Source organism: Artibeus jamaicensis, unplaced genomic scaffold (assembly GCF_021234435.1).
Source record: "Artibeus jamaicensis isolate MK-2021 breed Jamaican fruit bat unplaced genomic scaffold, CSHL_Jam_final scaffold_833, whole genome shotgun sequence".
Taxonomy (NCBI): Eukaryota; Metazoa; Chordata; class Mammalia; order Chiroptera; family Phyllostomidae; genus Artibeus; species Artibeus jamaicensis.
The window spans coordinates 949,695-957,004 of NW_026522056.1; the positions used below are offsets into that span (position 1 = coordinate 949,695).

At 44.6% G+C, this 7,310-nt stretch overlaps 1 pseudogene; it reads right to left on the reverse strand.

The window, feature by feature from the left end:
• Positions 1-4,767: 4,767 nt before the first annotated feature.
• On the reverse strand, positions 4,768-6,074 carry LOC119043630 (elongation factor 1-gamma-like; annotated as a pseudogene).
• Positions 6,075-7,310: the final 1,236 nt, after the last annotated feature.

The window sequence follows — 7,310 nt, forward strand, 5'->3', positions numbered from 1 at the left end:
CCTCCAAGAGGCCTGACTAGGGACTGGTTCCACATCACAGGCTTCAGCCTGAGGGGCAGGGGAAGGGAAGGCTAGAAAGTGTAACAGGACAACTGGTAGCTGCCCTTTGCCCCCACCTCCACCTCCAAGCTGTTCCCCAACTGACCCTGATTCCTACTCAACCTTGCCCCACCCCCACTCCCTCAGTGGGACTTGGGAGAAAACAGCCTGGGAACCATCAGAAAAATGGTGATAGGAGTAGACTCATGTCTTGATTCCTCTCTTAAACTCTCCTTTCGGTAATCCAGTTGCACACTTGCACTTCAGTCTGTCTGTAAGAGGGTGGTCCCCAGGCCTGCACACTGACATTTTAACCTAGAACATAGTTCAATCCTCGGGGCCTTGCTCCCGGGGAAGATCATCTGACCTGCACACGCAGGCCTGCTGGGCTTCGGGAATTCTCTTTGGTGCCAGGGCCTCCTGTCTGCTAGGACAGTGCGAGTAGCTGAAACTGCCCCATGTCCTACTGCATCAGGAGACTGCTGCTGGGGACCCCTGTGCCTCTCAGTCATACCCTTAGTGCCTCAGCAGTCCAACCACTTGAGGGGTGTTCTCAGAAGTCTGACAGATGAGAATTGTATTACTGGTCAAGCTGGACTGGAGCCTGGGGCTTGGACCTGAGCCCCAGAAGAGGCTTTTTACATTATCCCCCGGCCCCAATTTGAAATTGCCCATTGGGTCACAGGCCAGACAAGCACAGAAATCAGCCTGATAGGTTTTCTGATGAGGGAGATTGAGTGCATGTGTCTGAAGAAAGATTTCTAGGACCAAGGAAGTCTAGAACCTCCACCATCTGGGAATTTTTCAATCCTCCTCCTCCTCTTTTGGGAAGGAATGACCAAAGGGGAGAGAAAGCACAAGTTTTTCTCCCAATATCTTATGAAGGCAATAGTTTCTATTTCATAAGCTACAGTGGGTTGAATAGTGTTCCCCCCACCACCCAATTCACATCCACCCAGAACCTCAGAATGTACTCTTATGTGGAAATTGAGTCTTTGCAAAAGATCTTGAAGTAAAATCATTTGAATTCAGGGTGGGCTCAAAATCCAGTGACCGGTATCCTTATAAGAACAGGAGAGGACAGAGACACAGACCAGGCGAAGGCAGAGACTGGGGTCATAAGGAGCTGGAAGAATCCTTCCCTAGAGCCTTTGTAGGGAGTGTGGCCCTGCCAACACCTTGATTTCAGAGAAAATTTTTCTGCTGATTTAAGTCATCCAGTTTGTGGTACTTTGTTGTTGCAACCTTGGAAAACTAGTATACACCCTAAGGCAGCCATAAGGAGATTATGAGGAGAGCAGAATGGAGGGATGGGGTGAGGGGGGCATTAAGAGAGAGAGAAATTGTTCTTGTAAAACCTCAAGGACCTATGAACATATACCACATGACCCTCAGTGGGAGGTTGGGCCTAGTGCTCACGCTGCCCCTCTATGAAAGCCTTGCCTTGCAGTGGTCACTGGCTGGTCATTGCTCAGCCTGCAGCCACCTCCTCAGTGGACAGGCAGGGCGGGGAGAGCCCACACTCAGCAACCCTGCATGAGGGCCCTCGTTAACCAATCTGAAAGGGGTGGTGTGGTCTCAGAATCACTTCCAACAACCTGTTTGATGAAACTTTCCCTATGAATAGTGAGTCATTGCAACAAGTCACAATTTTTATTAAAGTTATGATATCTGACTCTAAAATATTTATTTTGTTTGTACATCCACTCAGAGTTGATTTAGGGTTTTGTCCACTGTAGGAATCTAGCTCCGATGCTATGTTATTGGCATCCTGAAGGTGACTTATTTGTGTAGGAAAAAGAAAAAACTCGGGCAAAACAACTGTTTTAAAAAAGCGGTTCCTAGTTTCTGTCAAATCTTTCCCTTACCCTGAGCCAGTAGGAGGCAAGATGCCAGCTGAAGTGCTAGCTCAAAAAGCACTGTGGACATGTTGCCATGAGAGAGGTGCCCAGGGACCAGAGAGGACCCAAATGGTAAAGGAGATAATCCAGTATCCAGGAATGGGTTTCATGAAATTTTAAAATAACTTAAAACTGTGAGCTTTGTTAATGTCGAGGGACATTTTTATATGATTGAAAAATCCTATAACTGTTTACATTTGATCACAGGATCATCTGTGTGGGGTATAGGTTTCATATCTTAATTCTTCTCACTTATAAACTTCCTCATTTTTTCACTTCCCACTTCCTCTCAAGGACAAAACCTGGATTATCCTCTCCCTGAGATTATCCCCTCTGCTGGATTATTCTTCCCCCTGGATGGTCCTCACTGCTGGATTATCCTCTCTGCTGGATTAGCCTTTTTTGCTGGATTACCCTCCCTCTGGATTATTCTCTCTCCTGGATTAGCTCTCTCCTGGGCTATTTCTCTTTGTACCTCCAGCTCTATCACAGTGCTAGACTTGGAGTAGAATGAGTACAGTACAGAGTATCTGTTAAATTGAACTGAAGAAGCATAAAAATCCAAATGTAACACATGATTTTTAAAAAATTATGTAATCAGATAGTGAAGAACAGGACTGAGGGATATGATTAATTGAGGAACATAAAATGATTATGATAAAATTTTAAAGAAACTAAGTTGTTCTATGCAAAAAAAGCAAAAGTAGACTCCATAGAGTCTAGACCAGAGGTGTCAAACTCATTTTTGACCCTCACCAGGGGCCACATCAGTGAGGCTGATGTGAAAATGAGTTTGATACCCCTGGTCTAGAAGTAATAAAGAATTTAATTATATTGAAAAACAACAGACTGAAAGAATAATGACAATCACCTGGACAGCACACCTGTGGTATCTGCATGGCTCCTCCCTGACCTGCCTAATTAGGCAGCAGCCCAGCGACGGGGCGGAGCTCACAAGAAGGCAGGGGAGCTTGAGCAGAAGTTTGACACACAGTTCACCAGGCTTCACTGTGTATTGAATTTCCAGGGTTCTCTCTGACCAGAGGAAGTCAGGGCACATTTTCTGCCAGCAAGTATTAGTGTTTCTCTTTCTTGGTGTGATAGGAAATGGAAGAAGAAATTGAGGGCAGCTCTGATAATAGGCATAAACTCGAGAAAGGCTGGAATTTCCGCAGAGCTGACTCCTCTTCATACCTATTTGCTTCCAGAATTCCTTGGAGAGACATTGCAAGGAATTATTGGTTAGTGTTAACATTCCTATGAAGTGATGACTGACATTCATGTTCGAACATTGAGCTCTTCAGAGAAGGAAACAAGTGCATAAAACCATTGACAACTTGCAGTTTAGATGCCTGGCCATGGCTGGGACTCCCATGTGTTTACATTATAAGAGTTGAAGTATCTCCAACTTCTGGCAAAAATCTGTTTCATTCTTTATGCTGAAATAATTTTTGACTGAAATAGGTAGTGTAAACCAATTCGGTTTAGTTTTATGTGTCTTACCCTGGGCCACAAATAGTGGTAGGAAAGCTTCCCAAGAAAAGTGACTTTATAAAACTGCTAAATTTCTGGTCCAAATGTTATAGGGAATGTTTGCAAGATCCCATTAACTGTAAGCCAAACAGGGGTAATGGTTCTGAACAAAAAATTTTTTTCTAGATATTTTGTAAGTGCTTTCATGATAGTATATCAAAAATATACTATCTCAAAGAAAGATGTGTACCCTCGCTATTTGTTAGATACCAGTCTAATGGGGTTTTCTACTTATAGATATTAACTCTGTGATTTAGTTAAAAGTGAAGCCATACTCAGTAAATTCTCTCGGTAAATTTGTTAAATATCCTTTTTCTCCAGTGAGTAAGATAAGATCCTCCAACCTTTTAGATACTTGTCTGAAATACACACGATTGACTTGTTAGAAATGTGCAGGAGATAGAGGTGGGAGGAACTGGGCGATCTGATCCAAGTGCCTTTATTCGATGCTGCACTTGCTGTCAGGCTGAGCTGGGGACAGGCTGCAGCCCTGGGGGGAGGCAGGAATGGGCTTTTTTAACAAAAAGGTGTGGGGTTTGTGAGGGAATAGGGTAGTGGTTAGTGGGTAGCAGTTAGTCTCTTGTTCTTCCAGGTGGGTGCCTCAGGGTTCCAGGATGTGAGCTGGGACAATAGGTTAAGTAAAGGGCTGGGCTGTTCCCAGGTACAGGAGGGTCAGTCTGACCTCTGGCCTTTGTGGTTGGCGCCAGATGTCTACTGCATGCAGTGGGAGAAAGTTTCGATCAAGCCTTAGGCTATCGAGCACGTCAGGATAATTGAGTTCTGGGCAGTCCAGCCGGTTGGAAACTGGCCTGACCCTTTCAACTGTGTGACATTATCTATTTCTAAATTACCAATACCTTGAATCTATTACCAATAATGAATGGGGTAACAGTGAAGATAATGAAGGGAACAGAAATACATGAAATTAGCAACATTTAGGTCAGGCTTTCTCACATTAAAACTTATAGTAAAAAATAATCCATTCTATTCAACTAGAAAATTTTAATAACCATTTTCAAATTTGTGGTTCAATATGTTTTAACCTTTTAAAAATTTGGTTTGATAATATAAACAAATGAATAAATATATCAATAAGGAAAGAGGAAATTCTTGAAGTAGCAGGAATAGTGGAATGAAGAAATCATCATTTACAAATCAAACCAGTAAGTCAGTGTGATGAGTTATGGGATGTTTGCCTAGTCTGAAAGGATCTCTCCACAAAATAATAGTAATTTTTTTCAATACTCAGTTTCCTTTAATGACCACCATCTCCCTGAAGAACAGGAGCAGGCAGTTAGGCAATGGCAAGAGATGTCCACTTGAAGATCTTGCCCTGATCGAAGGCTTTGCCCATATGCTGGAAGGCCCCTTCCCAGCAAAAGTACTCTTGAACCACTGTCTGGGACTCCTGGGACGCCAGGATTCAGTTTCTGTCATGTATACGACTCCTAGTCCACCTACCTGTCTGGACTCAGAGGAAAGGCAAGCTCCTGGCCTCAAAAGACTTAGACTCCAGAATGGAGCTGCTGCTGTTAGTTCCAAAGAAGATGACACTGCCAAAGGCATCCTTCCTCAGGTTGGCCAATTGCTGGAACATTCCAGGGATGACAGTCTGGGTGAGCTCTTCCAGGAAGTGGTACTGGAAGTACCATAAGTATCAGCCATTCTCATCAAAGTGTTCCTCAAAACATGACAGCGCCACAGAGACTGTGACCTCATTGCAGTACTTGGCCTTAAATTAATTCAATACATAGGTATTCTTGGGCAGATGAGCAAAGCGATCCTTGACCCTCGGCTCTGCAGGTAGGCCAGGCTCACATGCATCCATCTCTTCCTCAGGAGCAAAGGCAGCTGCTGTTTTCTGTTTCTGCTCAGCCTGGAGTTTCTGCTTCTTCTCCCAAGATCCTTTCTCCTTCTGTGGGGTATACTTTTTAGGCTGGCTCTCTGCAAATTTTTTAGTATCTTCTCCAAGAGTTTCACCTCCCTCAAGACAGCATGGAGCTGGAGCTGGTTAATGCAGGTGAGGAACCAGCAGTTAGTATTGGGGAAGGCCTGGTGGAAAGAAGCCTCGAGGACCTGTTTTTAGAGCCACAGTGGGGTGCACACTGCTGTGATATCAGCCAGCATCATGCATTCACCCACCAGAAAAGTCCGTGGTGCATCGTGTCCAAGTGGGGAACACCCAGGCACTGGCTGAAGGCACTGTGTCACTGTCAGCAAAGCTCACCCACTGTACCACCTGGACTGCTGCCTCTGGACTACTTCCTGCAGTTTCTCGATGCTCACATAGTAGGTGATGACATTGCTCCCTCCTTCATCAAGTTCAAATACTGGAATCTTGCTGGCAAGAAATTTGTGGAGAAATTCAGGGGTGTGGTTGGTTTGTCCAAAGTGGAAGTAGGGTGGTGCGGAGAGCATGTGGATCTGAGCCCTGCTGTATTGAGAGGCAGTGAGGGCCTTTAAGTTTCTTTAGTTTTCAGGATATGTGGACAGGGTCCCAGCTGCTATGGTGATTCCACAGAGAAAGGAGGTGTACAAAATAATTATTAATGCAAAAGGAAGAAAAGGCAACCTTGCAGTAGAGTAATCCATAGATATCATCCTACGTGATTGATGTTAATGCTGGCAGCAATGGGACAGAGGTACATCATGTGCCACCTGATGGAATGCAACAAGGATACAACACTACTGTGATTTACCTGCCCAAGATGCTTACCTTATGGTCTGATCATAAGGAAGTGTGGGATGGGCCTGCATTTTGGATCATTCTACAAAATGACATGCCTGCATTTGTTGGGAACCACCCTGCCTGGTTTCAGGAGCTGTAGCCTCCCACAGCTAAGGCTGAGTAGAAAGGCCTTATGGACATAAGCCACGAAGGAGACAAAAACCTATCCCCTCTCTCACGTCCCCCTGCTTGGCTCAGGTGGATTACTGGTTAGTCAATGATGAATAAGATTCCTCAAGGGAGGAACAACCTAAGACAAGCACAGCCATGAAGGGACCATCAGGGAAAGACTTAGGGGACTTTAGAGAAGGGGTGACGAACCTTCACCTCTTGGCTTTATTATAGTCTGAGTCCTCATTCTATCTGTAAAAAGTCTCCTAATCTCTTGGCTGCCTAGCTTCGCCCCCCCCCCCCCGCGACTCAGACTTGAAACAATGCCTCTGGGGCAGCTCTTTGCTGGAAGTGGCAGTTTGCTGGAACAGGCAGTTTCCTCAGGCAATCAGGCCTGGGAAGAATGCATTAAATCCAGTGAAACCTGCTGTGCTAAGAATGCCCTCAAGCTATACATACCAAGTATTTAGGGTCCAAGCACAAAATGAGTTTGTTTCCCCAGGTTTTATGGCTGATTGGCATCACTCTGTCTACCAAACCTTGACTGAAAGGGCCACTGGTGATCCCAGAAATGTTATCTGTAAACCATATCTCCTTTCTTTGATATGTATTCCTATGCAAGTTAAACTCAATAAAAGCTCAAGAAAAAAGATGCTCAGGGCTCTTCTCCTCTGAGAGATTATGCAGACTTTTCTCCCCAAGGTGATCATGTCTTGGCAGTCTTATTTCATCTGTGAGAGGGACACTGGGACAGGGTCCCCTTCATGCAGTCTTCCAAAATGTCATGGTCATGAAAATCAAAGACAATAAAGGGTGTTCAGATTGAAGAGATTAGAGAGACATAGTAATTGATCCTAGATTGGGTCTTTTGTTATAAACAACTATGGGGCAACTGATGGAAGAAATCTGGATGGGGGTTTTGGGTGAAGGATCAGCAGGAGCTCTTTGTACTATTCCTGCAACTTCTCTATAAGATTGACATTTCTTCAAAATAAAAT